The following is a 16348-nucleotide window of genomic DNA, read 5'->3' as shown; positions in this document are numbered from 1 at the left end:
GACTCCTCAAAAAAGAAGTTAGTTAGAAGTCACTCTCCAGATTACCTCACCAAGTACATATTTCATCACCAGTTTCTAAGTATTTAGATAAGCATAAGAACAATCCATTAGAAGATTGCATTTACTGCGATGGAGATAAAGAAGAAAAAACAAAAAAACAATACCAAACAGTGGTAACAACTCACCATTTAGGACATCATCCAAATTGTCTTGAATGTATCATGCCTCCAGCAAGAGATCTATGTATGATCTCCCTTCCCAGAGAAAAGCCAGGAAATAGAATGGAGTTACCAAAAAAATATTAGATCCAAGTAATAGCAAACCTAAATTCAAAGATGGTGTTGTTCAAAGTGATCTTCAGTTTTTGCATTACAGAATAGCTATAGATCCAGAACCCTCTGAATTCACTAAAATGCAAAACTATGGTAATTATCAGTCGGTTTGCATAGCCCAGAACATAGATGACTTAGCCAGGGAAGTGGTTGAAGTCAAAGAGCATGTCAGAAAAATTCACCAGAGTATTGATACCATGAATGCTTCTCAAGACATATATGAAAACCAACTCAAAATAATCAATGATCAACTAGGAGTAATAAGTAGAGTTGTAACTAGCTTTGAAGCATCTATAGTCAAATCTGACAGCCCTCCTAATTATTCTGAGATAGAAGAAGAAGGCCCAAAATTCACATTGGCCAAAGCTATTGGAAATTCACAACAACTCTCACTTAAAATGATAGATAGAAATGATAGCGATCTATCTGCTTTAGTTCAAGGCACTAGCTTAGCCCGAGAAAAGCTAGATCTACTAAAACAGAAAAATGAAAATTTATGTATTGTAGAAATCAAGATGGCAAGTCAGTCAGGAGATGAAGGATCATCAAATCCCCCAAAGAACAAAAGAAATGAAAGATTTATTTTTTCAAACAAAAATGCAAGAACAATAGGACTTGACATTGGTTCACAATCAAAGAACAGTCACTTTAGCACATGGACACAAAATCTTGCCTCTACAGAATTCAGCTATGATCCGTCTTCTACTTTTAGGTCTGATAAGCAGGGGAGTACTTTCTTTATAAATTTTGATTTTTTAACAAGAGATCAAACCCTTATTCTATTACAACAGATAAATGCTTGGGCTTCTCAGAAGAAAGCTTATACAAAAGCTTCATGGAAAGATATAGTAATTCTCCTCACCTGGAATTTAATTGGAAATGCAAGACTATGGTGGGAAACTATCAAAAAAGATGAACATAATGAAATTCTATAAAGTGATGATCCACTACAAACAATACTGATGGCTCTATCCCATGAATTTTTGGGAATTATATCTTTTGATAATAAGCACTTCGCCCAGATGTCTATGAGTCAAAGACTGTGCAATTTAGATCTCGTATCAAAATATTATTGTACCATGCATAATTTGTATTATAAGATTCTTGATCATCATAATACTGCATATCTTAGGCATTATATAGCATCTATGCCTGGTAAGATTCCAGAACTGGTTCACCAGTCACTTTTGGCCCAGGATATTTCTATTGATACATTATCATTTGTGGCATTGCATCAGCATATCCTCACAATATTGAAGAATGAATGTGCATCATATAAGACCAAGAAAAATTTCAAAAAACAGTTACATTTCAGTCCTGCTATTTGTGATTCTTTTTAGAGACATATCATTTTGGATCTTATAAGAACACCTCCAATAAGGGTTATCAAAGAAACCAAATTGATAAATGTCAATGCAAAACCAAGCAATATTCCTCTAGATCAAAGAGAAGATACTCATCTCCAAAGCAAATATCTAGATTTATATTCAGAAAGAGGAATAAGTCAGCCAAACAAACAAAATGTTTTATCTATGGTAAGCTTGGTCATTGGGCAAATAATTGTCCCAATAAAGAAAAGAAAAAGATTCAAAAGAAAATTTCTTCTATATGTTGGAGATAATACTAAGAAGGGGGGGGGGGATGAATCAGTATTAGCAAATCAATAGAACTCTTTCATTTCCATACTTAGATTCATATACGCTACTTCAGTTAAGGGAATCCGTGTGTAGACGCAATTGTGTCTAATACAACTAGCATATATCTAGTAAAATTATGATTCAATTAATCCGTTAACTGTTGATATTTAGTTAGTGCATCATAACTTCATTAACCATATGAACAGTAAATAGGTGTAGTAAAATAGAACAGATCATCACACAAAGGAAGCACACATGAACACCATGATGTAAGGTGGAAACCCAATGTGGGTGAAAACCACCTGCTGCAATTCGTCTCTATCTTCCTTTAATAAGAAACTTCTTTTACAATATTTATGTACTGGAGCAGACTTATACCAGTATGTAGGCTTCTACCTGCAGAAGGCTACAACCTTCTCTCATTCTCCAGCTTCTCCTGGAAGGGAGCTACAACCCCCTAGCTCTTGTACTAGCTGATGTACCAGTACGTAGGTGCCGGCCTATAGAAGGCTACAACCTTCTCTCGTTCTCCAGCTTCTCTTGGAAGGGAGCTACAACCCCCTTAGCTCTTGTATTAGCTGATGTACTAGTATGTAGATGCTGACCTACACAAGGCTACAACCTTCTCTTTCTTCCTCCAGGTACAACGTTTCATAAATTTTTAGACTAGATGCTCATGGAACACAACATCATAATCTAAAGGCCACGTTTCAACCAATTTTCATACTAGACCCATCAACAACATTGAAGCACAAAATCAATCACCACTACAATACAACCATCAACTATATCTACATCAACCAATCACTGAAAATTAATCATTACTTTCCAAATCAACCAAACTCAATAAATCATTGACAACCTCTGAACCTCTAACACAACTGAATCAACCATTCATCCATACTTTAATCAACTTCAACAAATCAACTAGAACAAAGAGATCACTGTAGCCAATACACAGATTTGTACCCAGAACACTACATCATCATACAGAACTAGTTGTAACCTCAAAACCATGCATCAGAGTGTATACACAACTTGGAAGAGCTGAACAAGCATGTATACGCAACTTCATCAAATTGAACTAGCGTATAGATCTGCAAATACTTAATTATAACTTCGCTACACTTCCCGACTTTAGACATACCCAGATCATCACATATAGAGGATAATACATGTGTTAGCAACCAGATCTATCCCATCAGATGACATAATGATAAGTCATTATGATCCTGATCCATTCCTAGATCTCATCCATCATCATTGAAGCAAATCTCAATCAATCAATCTAAACATTGTTACCAGAATGCAGTCACCATAACATAAAGCAACACCCAGAACTCTGCATCAACAACCAGAACCAATTGTAATTTCAAACATCATAGTTCACAAGGTATACGCTACTTCGATGTGTCGAACCTGCGTGTATACGCGCTTTCACCGAAGGGAACCCACGTACAGATCTCAAAATAATTACTTATACCTTCACTGTGTTTTTCAACTTTAGATATACCCAGAACATAAGATATAAAGGATAAGACATGCATCAGTATTCAGATCTGAACTATTCACGATCATACCATATAATGATAATGCATTTTAGTCTTCATGATCTCGATCCATCAACCTTCATCTACCGCATAGGTGCTTCCTTGATTCAGGTCAAGCAAAGCATTACAAACCCATAACCAGCAAGTTAGATCTCACACTTCATCAGATATTCATCACTTGCACACTCGCCCAATGATCTTCTTCTCCTTATATAGGTTTAGGCCTCTCTCAATACCATGGTCCCAAACCATGTAGGACCAATACCTTGGACCCAATACCTAGGGTCAATGCCTTGGACCAAATACCAAAATACCATGGACCAAATACCACGAACCCAAAACTTAGTTTTCTAACATGTACGCACCTTTCCTTGTTTGAAAGTGCGTGTGTATTGTATACGCACCTTTGTATATAGTGAACCTACGTGTATACACTACTTGGTATATAGCGAACCTGCGTATATACGCGACTTGGTATATAGTGAAACTGTGTGTGTACATGAATTGGTATATAGTGAACCTGCGTATGTACGCAACTTGGTATATAGTGAACCTGCGTATATACTTCTCTTCCTTCATTCTTTGTAGTCTGATCATCAATTCTTTGCTACTGAACTGCTGCACTATGATCTGTCATCTGTGTGAGTTGTCATCAAGGACAAAACTTGTATCATATCTGTATCATAATGCCAACAATCTCCCCCTTTGACATGAAGGGAAAAGGGCGGACCAAGATATTCTCTCCCTTGATATACATTCTGTTGTCCAAACTCCCCCTGAGTACATGCTGAAATTTCTGATTGAGCTCCCCCTTTGTACATGGCAAGATGTACCAATCCGTGCATGCTCCCCCTCAGCACATGCCGAGTCTGCAAAAATATTTATCAAGAGAATAACACAACTCTACAACTCAACTAAGTGAGTATGACCTTCCTATCACCAATGACTCATACATACATCAATCTCCCAATCATGTGGGGATATACCAATAGTGACTCATCTACCCAACCAAGTGGGGATATACCAAATGTTTGTACATGACAAAATAAGAACATTACATCATCCATCCCATGCATAGTGGGAATAGGTCGTTTCATGACCTTGACATTAAAAAGATATACATGACATAGAGACCAAATATCTAAGAAAAACCATGATAATCTTCAACAACTATCATACACCATGTATAATCTGCTCCATAAGCATCTGTCAACAGCATCTAGTCCAACAACTTGTATATGTCCATCATTAGTTCCCTGTGACAAAGAATGTCTGCATATAGATATCAACTCATCTTCTTGATCTCATCAAGATCAAATAACCTTAAGCAAATGTCATATCTCCAAGCAGTAGCACCAAGTCATTCACATCATATCATATGTATGTGAAAATACCATAGTCATCATCCATGATCATAACATTATTATCAAGAACTGCATGATCTTTCTACAAGAACCTTCAATATATTAACCATGTACCATCACTAGGGAACATCCCACATCTGACAAGCATCAACCATGATAATCAACATATGTGAGTATCAACCTATCATCATAAGGTAAGAACTCAAAGTGATTAAGTAAGCCATGTCTTCGAATAGCTATGTCTTCATGCAACCTGTAATAACACCATTCTCTTGGCCAACCAACAATATGCAATTTAAGTAATCATCCATGTATCCAACATACTGTATATAGCACTATGTATCTAGCAAACCTTGAGCTCAAGATCTTTTGTCAAGACTTCTTGATATCATTAATAGCAACAATCCTCATCCATGTGAGAGCCAAGAACTATAGGAATCTTGCATCATAACTGTAGCATATGAGTGACTCATCAATAAGTAGTGAAGTTGTGTATTCAAGCTTTGTACTTCTCCTTATCCTTATGAAGATCACCATGTAAGCAACATATATGGATCATCAAAGAATCATCCAACACCAACTATGTAACCCCAAGAGTCATATGAGATTTTGTCATGGACAACTCATAACCATATCATAGCAAGATGTATCATTTAGCCATATAAGCATCATCACCAAGGACTTCTAACCATAATGCCAACAATGCATTATTCAAAGTATATGCTCTCCCTGAACCTATGCCATCTGTTTATTGTCATATCTGATCATGCATATATCAGCAAGAAGTATCAAGGCATCATCATCATCAAATTAGGATCAAAACACTTTTAAACATCTTACAAGTCTCAAGACATTTCTACACATCATCAACATATTGTAACCATTATCAAACAGAACAAATAATGGACTGAATCATATCAGACCCTTTTTCTTGAGCCTGTCGCACTGCTTTTCTTCAAACTAACATATACATGACTGTGAAGTGACTAACTCGCATATATATGCGACTTCTCTTCGTGAAACTTGCATATGAGATTTAGAACACTGAAGTTACACACTTTCAGCTCCCTCTGAGTCTGTTATGTTTGTACATTATGTTGTGCCACATCTTTCTAACTGTACTTCCTTCTTCATCCATATCTTCAAGTGTGATGATGATTTCTCCTTTTCGTATGGTGCCCATACTTTGTTCCTGCATCCTTTTGCTGTATGTCCAAGTTTTTTACATGCATAACATCTCATATGGTTCATATTCCTTCTATGGCAGTCAATGGCTTTGTGACCAAACATATTGCAAGTAAAACAATATCCCTTAAAGTACCTGGAATGTGATGATGTTTCTGTGTGGCAGCCTTGAACCATTCTACTTCTGCATCTGGTTGCAACATGTCCAAGATTATGACATACATAACATTCAACATTATTCATCAGAGGAAATAATCGTCTATCACTTCCACAGTTAGGAGCAAAAGATTTTCTTTGAGGAATTTCTTTCCTTGGTTGTTGATGGGGTTGTCCCCTCATCTCCTTGTTGATCATTTTAGATTTCTCATTAGAGTTTCTTGCCTCACCTTGAGAGCTAGATTCATCTTCAACAGATTCATAAAAACCAAGGCCAGTTTTGATAGCAAGAGACCTTTGACTACTAAGAATATCATTCAATATCTTAGTACTATCTTGGAATCGTAAGAGCTTATCCTTTTCTTCTAATTTATCATTTAGAATATTTACCTCAACCTGATGTTTCTCTTCCTTTTCACGATACTGCTTCTTCATGATTCCTTCAGCTTTTCTTCCTTCTTCCAACTGATGTCTTAATTCAAGATCTTTGTTTTCTTGTTTTTCAAGAGCTTGGAGTAGTTGTTTATTCTGCGTATTTGATTCTTCAAGATCTTATTTTAGCAAGAGGATCTTAGCTTCAAGACTTTCATAGTAACTGGATCTTTCTCTGAGTTTCTTGATTGTTGTGCTCCTTTCATTTACTTCATTTCTTAATGATGTCACTTCATCTTGTAGCTTTTGACATTGATCTTCCTTTTCCTTGAATAGCTTCCTTACCTTGTTTCATTCCTCCAGTTGAGCTTTTAGTTTGGTAGCTTCTTCTTTGGAGGCACATTCCCTTTTGTCCAATAGATCTCGTTGATATTTAATTTTGTCCGTGAGCCTTTTAAATTTTGTCTCTCTTTGGTATCTTTCATCCTCACCCATAAGAGCAAGTTCAGTTGTTTTGCTATCACTTTCATCATCTTCAAATGGATGGAGAAATGTATCACCAGAGGATAACAAACTCATACCTGATAGTTCTTTTGCTTGTTCATCTTCATTCTGAGGTGATTCTGAATCTGAAGTGTTTCTTCCACATATTCCCCAATCGATTCTCCCATTATCATAGTTCCTTTGATTTGTCTTCTTCTTCTTAGGCGCTTTCTTCTTTAGCTTCCTTCCCATTGTTCTATGGATCTCCTTTAAGCGATCAAGCTTCTACCAAAGGACCTGCTCTAATACCAATTGTTGGAAATAATACTGAGAGGGGGGGGGGGTGAATCAGTATTAGCAAATCAATAGAACTTTTTCATTTCCATACTCGCGTGTACACGCAACCCGCGTGTACACGCAACTGTGTCCAATACAACTAGTGTATATCTAGTAAACTTATGATTCAGTTAATCCATTAAATGTTGATCTTCAGTTAGTGCATCAAAACTTCATTAACCATATGAACAGTAAACAAGTGCAGTAAAACAGAACAGATCATCACACACAAGAAGCACACATGAACACCACAATGTAAGGTGGAAACCCAAAGTGGGTGAAAACCACCTGTTGCAATTCGTCTCTATCTTCCTTTAATAAGAAACTTCTTTTTACATTATTTCTATACTGGAGCAGACTTATACCAGTACGCAGGCTTCTACTTGCAGAAGGCTACAACCTTCTTTCATTCTCCAGCTTCTCCTGGAAGGGAGCTACAACCCCCTAGCTCTTGTGATAGCTGATGTACCAGTACGTAGGTGCCAACCTACAGAAGGTTACAACCTTCTCTCGCTCTCCAGCTTCTCCTAGAAGGGAGCTACAACCCCCTTAGCTCTTGTACTAGCTGATGTACTAGTACATAGGTGCTGACCTACAGAAGGCTACAACCTTCTATTTCTTCCTCCAGGTACCACATTTCATAAATTTTCAGACTAGATACTCATGGAACACAACATCATAATCTAAAGGCCACGTTTCAACCAATTTTCATACTAGACCCATCAACAACATTGAAGCACAAAATCAATCACCACTGCAATACAACCATCAACTATATCTACATCAACCAATCACTAAAACTTAATCATTACTTTCTGAATCAACCAAAATCAATCAATCATTGACACCCTCTGAACCTCTGACACAACTAAATCAACCATTCATTCATACTTTAATCAACTTCAACAAATCAACTAGAACAAAGAAGTCACTATAGCCAGTACACATATTTGTACCCAGAACACTACATCATCATTCAGAACCACCTGTAACCTCAAAACCATGCATCAGAGTGTATACGCAACTTGGAAGAGTCGAACCAGCGTGTATACGCAACTTCATCAAAGCGAACCAACGTATAGATCTGCAAATACTTACTTATAACTTCGTTGCACTTCCTGGCTTTAGACATACCTAGATCATCACATATAAAGGATAATACATGTGTTAGCAACCAGATCTAGCCCATCAAATGACATAATGATAAGTCATTATGATCCTGATCCATTATTAGATCTCATCCATCATCACTGAAGCAAATCTCAATCAATCAATCTGAACATTGTTACCAGAATGCAGTCACCATAACATAAAGCAACACCCAGAACTCTGCATCAACAACTAGAACCAATTGTAATTTCAAACATCATAGTTAACAAGGTATACACTACTTCGATGTGTCGAACCTGCATGTATACCTGCTTTCACCGAAGGGAACCCGCGTACAGATCTAAAAATAATTACTTATACCTTCACTGCAGTTTTCAACTTTAGATATACCCAGAACATAAGATATAAAGGATAAGACATGCATCAGTATTCAGATCTGAACTATTCACGATCATACTATATAATGATAATGCATTTTAGTCTTCATGATCCCGGTCCATCAACCTTCATCTACCACATAGGTGCTTCCTTGATTCAGGTCAAGAAAAGCATCACAAACCCATAACCAGCAAGCTAGATCTCATACTTCATCAGATATTCATCACTTGCACACTTGTCCGATGATCTTCTTCTCCTTATATAGGTTTAGGCTCTCTCAATACCATGGTCCAAAACCATGTAGGACCAATACCTTGGAACCAATACCTGGGGTCAATAACTCGGACCAAATACCAAAATACCATGGACCAAATACCACGGACCCAAAACTTAGTTTTCCGACATGTATGCACCTTTCCTTGCGTGAAAGTGCGTGTGTATGGTATATGCACCTTTGTATATAGTAAACCTGCATGTATACACTACTTTTGTTATAGTGAACCTGCGTATATACGCGACTTGGTATATAGTGAACCTACGTGTGTAAACGACTTGGTATATAGTGAACCTGCATATGTATGCGACTTGGTATATAGTGAACCTGCGTATATACTTCTCTTCCTTCATTCTTTGTAGTCTGATCATCAATTTTTTGCTACTGAACTGCTGCATTATGATCTGTCATCTGTGTGAGTTGCCATCAAGGGCAACACTTGTATCATATATGTATCATAATGCCAACACTATATTTAGATCGGAACATGATCCCGCAGAATGGGATCTAGTTTCTCAGTCTCGTTTTTATTTTGAATGCTTTTCTGTTACTCACGCAGACAGTTCCTCAGTTACTCTTAAATAGCAGGTGGAAGAATTAGAAAGAGACAAAGCATATCTACATCCCAGTTTACTCATACCCAAAAGAAGGATACAAGAGAAAATAGATCATTTGAAAAATGATCTCCCTCAAACTTCTATTAAAATAGAAGATTTCCAGGATTGGGATCCTCCTTTGTCCACTAGTACTACAGAGCAAATATTGGACAAGATTCACCAGGTTGAAAAAAGTTTAAAAGAAGATAGGGCACAAATGAGGGATCTTGCACACAAAATCAAAGTTCAAATGCAAGAATTAGATGACTTAAACTCCAAGTTTGTTTCTCTCTCTATTGCAAATTCTCAGACAGCTTTGACCACACAGAATCATGCCAACAATGAGAATATCCAAGATATCAGTGGGATTGATGATAGGATGGTAATTCCTGTAAATATAAAAGTCCCTGGATATAAAGAATATACTCTGGATGCCCAGATTGATACAGGTGCTATGAGTAGCTGTTGTAAATACAAAGAAATCCCTGCTTACTACTGGAAGCCCACTCAAATTCAATTCAGAGCAGTCAATAAACAACTTATCCAGATTTCATATATTGCTCTAGATTTTCCTTTACTACTTGGAGCAACAAAAGTTTTTGTGACTCTGTTTAATTATGATACAAGAGCAGATATATTGTTAGGACAAGATTTTATGAAAAAGTTCATGCCCATTACAATTGACAAAAATCTAATCATTTTTAATGTACAAGGAAGTAAGATTCCAGTACCAGCCAAGAACAGATATACACTAAAGATTAAGCCAGATGAAGCTCTTAATTAAGAGACTACTCTAGCTTATCTAAGTAAAATACAGAAAATTGTTAAGCATGCTGATACACATCTCGCTACTGTTCTTGCATATATTAGTCAGAAAACCAAAGAAGATTGTACATCTAATCATCCTGATGCATTTTGGTCAAGGGAGAAATATTTTGTCTCTCTTCCATTCAAAAAAGAAGGCACAATTATGGCTTTGAAAGCATCTGCAAATCATATGAGCCCTTTAGAACAAGAATTATGTAATAAATAAATCCAAGGTCTGCTACTCCGAAAGCTTATTAAACCTTGTAAAAGTTCATGGGCTTGTCCTGCATTTTATGTCAACAAACACTCTGAGAAAAAACAAGGGAAAAAGAGACTGGTTATAAATTACAAGGCTTTAAATGAAGCATTAATGCCGATCAGGTATCCTCTCCCCAATAAAGAGTTACTCTTATCCAAAATTGCTAAAGCAAATGTTTTTAGCAAGTTTGATTTGAAAAGTGGATTTTAGAAAATTGGGATTATCCCAAAGGATATGTAAAAAGTAGGCTTTGTAGTACTAGGAGGACAATATCCATGGACTGTCATGCCTTTTGGTTTGAAGAATTCTCCCTCAGAATTTCAGAAAAGGATGGAAGATATCTTTAAAGAATTTTCTTTTATTATTGTATATATTGATGATCTTGTTGTGTATAGCAGAGATATTGCAGAACATAAAAACCATTTAGAGAGTTTTTATCAAACAGTCCATCAACATGGACTTGCCCTCTATAATTCATCTGATAAATCCATAATTTCCAAAACTCGTATCAAGTATTTGGGATTGTTTATATCTCAAGGGAAAGTTGAATTACAACCTCATGTTCTTTGTTCATTAGCTAAATTTCCTGATATTCTCCCAGATATAAGAATTGTACAAAGGTTTTTGGGATGCTTGAATTATATAAGACAATTCTATCCTAAACAAGCAAAAGATACAAAAGTTCTACAACAACATTTAAAGAAAGGAAGCATTTGGTCTGATCAAATGACTCATGCAGTCAAAAATATGAAGCAAAAGATTAAGCAGCTATATATATATATATATATATATATATATATATATATATCTTACACATTTTAGACTAAGTTATGATATGTGAACACATGTGTATCTATTAAGTTTTGCGAAATTTTGCAAGGAAATATATTGCATTTAATGGAAGAGTGAGAGGTTATATGACACTAATTTTTTTTACAAAAAATACCATTAGGAAAAAAACATAATTCTCCACATATTGTCTTTTGAGGGGTGCAATTCGATAAAAGAGGGAAAACTTGAAATTTCATCATCACATTTGGCCCAAAAGTGTAACCCATTTTCATACCTTCACCCATATACAAATTTCCAAAATGGCAGAGATATGATATGATTTTTAGATCAGGAGAGATCCTTAATCCTGGATCACATCCTTAAAGGTGGGTCTAGGCTCCACCACCCTGATTCAAGGTGGGTTGACTAGTTTGTCATACCTTTGCCACAAAACTGTGTCTAGTATTGGAGTGTGAATAAGGGTATTGTAGGCCATCCTTAGGCTTGTAATATTTGTGTATTTCAATTTGTCGATGAACACGGTATTCACTAACCATAGTAGTTGGACGTCCATTTGCAAATAGTTTACTATGGTACATTCCTAGAGAATGGCATTTTTCTCACGTGATGCATTCACCTTGCTCTTGGCCTCAACTAGAAATTGTTCATATTTCTCCCATGGTAGTAGCTTCCCTTGTAAATCCCAAAAACTAGGCAAGCCCACTCTAATCCTTTACTCAAAATTAGAATTGAAGGTTGCAACCAACCTTGCCATCTGACTCACGCATGCTTCAACCCTGTCCCTTGCTTATTTCTTTTGAATTACTGTAGTGATTTCAATGATCACGTCGGTCCTGTAAATGATTTATATCACCCTTAATTCATCAATTTAGTTTTCATTGAGTTTGATACATCTCTCAATAATACTTACCTTCTTAGCCTTTTTCTCTTTGGCTAACAGGACAAAGAACTTGATGGTTTTTACCATTGCCTTCAGCTCTACAATCAATTTGAGATTCTCCCAAAGTTTCTTCATCTCCAAGATGATTTATTCCCATATTATCTGTCTAGCTTCAACATGGGCCATATTTCCCTTTAATTTTCCTTTTAACACTTTGACCTCATCCTACATTTCCTGATATTTATTGTCACTTTGATCTACATTTTTCTTAGTGGACAATAGTTGTTTCTCCTTCTTTTCTAGGGTTTGTTTGGTGTTGTCCAAGTTGTTTTAAACCTTATTTAGATTTATTTCCAACAACTCCAGTTTTATGAGAGCTTTGGTTAACAAATGAGTGGGATTTTGTGGGTTGTCTGGTACAACTATGGCATAAATATGGGACTCTATATATTGTTGCAGCTTTGTCACCTGTATTTTTAGAGCCACTACCTCATAATACCTCTTAATTATCTCCTTGACGAGAATTTCCTTCTCATTTTCAACCTGAGCTAGTTCCTTGGTCTACACATGATCCGTAGCAGGAATTTTAAGTTGTTGTCTTAGTGATTTTATTTTTGATTACGAACCCTTGATGATGGCCCTATAATTGGGATCCACCCCCAACTTGATGATCAGTTCTTTGTAGCTTTCATTTTGGAGATGAAGGGCTCTTGATTTTTCTCTTTTTTGTTTTACCTTATTAGTTGCTTTCTCCAGCACCTTCTCGACCTTCTTTTCGGTCAAGTTTCCCTTGCTTAACTCGCTATATAACATCTCCTCTTCATTCTTGTGTAAATTAATCTCGTCTTTCAAAGGGACAATGGTTATGTATAGAAAACAATATACCATTCTAAAATGTGGTCCATAGGGGAGGGGCTGCACTGAGGAATGATATAAGGAGAGCTTCAATTTCCTTCTTTCAAGTTCCATATTAGCCAAAACACTGGTCTAACATGGCACTAAGTGGGATGCCATTTGCGATGAGATGTTGTCCCTTAATTTTTTATTTGTCTCTTCTGTTAGTTGGCCTTCCTCCCATTTAGGTCCTACTACTGATGCATCACCTACAAAACCCAAGATTTCCCCCTTAGTTGACTTGGAGGCAGTAGTTTATTAAGGGTACTTTGGGTGTACTTGGAAGCCCAACTGGTCTAGCCTCTTTTCAGTTAATTTTTCCTCAATTTCTTTGTCTACCTACTCCTAAATCTTCGCTTTCTTAGCTGAGGATGCATCCTTCGTTTTAGTGTCCCATGCCCAATCAATGCTTCTTTTATGATACTTTTCTTTTATGCTTGGTGTTTCAATCAACATATATATCAGGTGAAGGACCCTTGGAAGCTAATGGCACTTTGGAGTCCTTAGGTTTTGGCAGTCAGTTGAAAATAGCTTGGCGAAATCAGGTGCTAACAAATGGAATGGCTTGTGCTTGAGACATTTTAAGTAGAAGAGTTTCAAACTGCAACGATCAGCATATGAGGCATAACAGTAAGGTTGCGATGATTTTTTAGGTGGGAAATATACTAAGATGGCATGGAGAAGACACGTGGTAGATATGGGTTGGGTGAAGGACAAGCGAGGAAAGGATATCAACTTATTGTCATGCTCACTGGCCACACTTGCCTAATAATGCTCATAATGACTAGCGAGGTTACCGTGCTAGTTTGACAGGTGGTAGACCCTTTTAATCTCCTCAGTGGCGTGCCAGGGTGGAGTTGGAGGTAAATATCAACCCCCTGGAATCAATAACAACCATTGATATGAAAATATTTCTTTGATGACTCTGACTTTACAGCTACCAATGCTAGCTTAACGACCACAGTTGTCCACCTGCGAGAGCTTCCTTTCGAGTGATATTGCTTCATGATGGGTGGTGATCTTCTCTATAGATGGTCGCCTGTTAATGATTTAAATATGAGATATGTGGAAGGTTCATTTCCACTTGGATATTTTTCCTTGTTGAAAGTGGTGCTTGTCATCGCTGAGCTGTAACTCGATAGTTCAAGTGCCCCGACTCCCTAGCACCTAGAAGCTCAGTTCCCTTTCAAATGCATTTAGAAATGGGGCTCTTGACCCTCTGGAGTGTACCACTGGGATGACATCATGCTGAAATCTATTCGAGTTATGTGTTGACCTGTGATTGGTCAAAGTGTCATTTACACTTGGGTCGTACAGGTACCTGAAATCTCTGAAACCACCTGCCATGTTTCCAACTCCCAGCGAGCAGTTTTTGACCTCATATTTGCTTAATAACATGTTTCCATTTATTTGTCTCTTTACCAGGTCCTTCACTGTATGAACAATACATTCCATAAATGTTTGATCTCTGAATCAGTGATCAAATTTGAAGGGCAGGTCTTAATTTCATTTAGAAGGGCACATATTTAGGTCGCACTTCTATAATGAAAAGCATAAAAAAAAAAAGCAATTCAATTGACAACAGTAAATTATTTTCAAATTTCTTTTTATTTCTTCACAGGAGAATGGTGGAACAACAACCCCATGGATGTTGTGTATAAGGCAGGTCTGATATGAGCCACAACTAATATATCGGATGCATTTACCATTAATGGATAAACAGGAGACCTATATTCCTGCTCCAGTTTAGATAAGGATTAATTTTGTAGGAAATTTTTGTGACCAGAACGTTCAAGCCAATATACAAGTAGCTCAATCAAATTTAAGTTTATTGCATGAATGAAAAAATTCAGTAAAATTCTAAACAGGTTTAGGATTCAACAAAAGAGTGTATAAAGGTGTATATGTTTTTGGTATCTCCTTTTTTAATATGAAAACATACCAGGAATTGGGAATCCGCAAACAAATCAAATCCATTATGTTAGGAAGCATGTTGAATGCGCTCCTCTCAAAGCATAAATCGTGCTTAAACCTTGCTTGACAGGCGTTTGCTGAATGATGAATCTATGCTCCTCTCCAGCTTAAATCGTCGTCAAACCTTGCTTTGGGCAACCTTCAGGCACAACCCAGTGAAATTACAGACCTAATACATGGCCCATATTGACATCTAGTCGCTCTCAATTGAAACTACCAAATGTAATGGTATCAAAGGGTAATTGTGACATAATAATTAATAAGAACTTCCATCATATGAACAATTAGAAAAAACAACTAAAAAAGAAAGTGTTGTTTTTGAAATGGGAGCAACTCAGAAACTGCCAAATGTAATGGTATCAAAAGGTAATTGTGACATAATAATTAATAAGAACTTGCATCATATGCACAATTAGAAAAAACAACTCAAAAGGAAACTGTTGTTTTTGAAATGGGAGTTTCTGAAATGGGATTTAAGTTTTAACATGAAAAGAAATTTACAAATTCAACATTCCTAAAATTCTAATTTCAGAAAAAATGAAATTTAAGAAAAAAAGGTTGACAATTTGACAGCACTTCTTAAAAAATTTTAAAATATTATTCTAATTTTTTTTTTAAATGACAAAAATCAATTTTTAAATTTTTTTTGACTGGTAAAATTTTCTCCCTACTTCTCTGACGTGCCAGAGACCCTTTGAAGGGCTCTGATGTGTTCAATTTTGATCCCTGCTCTGAATCCCTCAAAAATTAATTTAATTAAAGTTACTAGGCATTCAGGGTTGCGATATTTGAGCTTTCAATTTCCATTACGGTATTTTATCGGTATACGCCTTGAATCCAACAATTAACGTAATTTTGATCTCTGTTCCCTGAAGCCTCTCACAATTAATTTTACAATGGGTCATGGGATTTTTGGTTTCTCGTTTTTTGACTCATATGATCTCCACTTTGACTATCCTTATCTTTTGA

This window comes from Pinus tabuliformis, chromosome 4_1 (genome assembly GCF_031772625.1).
Source record: "Pinus tabuliformis cultivar Carrire ecotype Pingquan chromosome 4_1, CPIR1, whole genome shotgun sequence".
Lineage (NCBI taxonomy): Eukaryota > Viridiplantae > Streptophyta > Pinopsida > Pinales > Pinaceae > Pinus > Pinus tabuliformis.
This window is presented reverse-complemented; position numbering follows the sequence as displayed.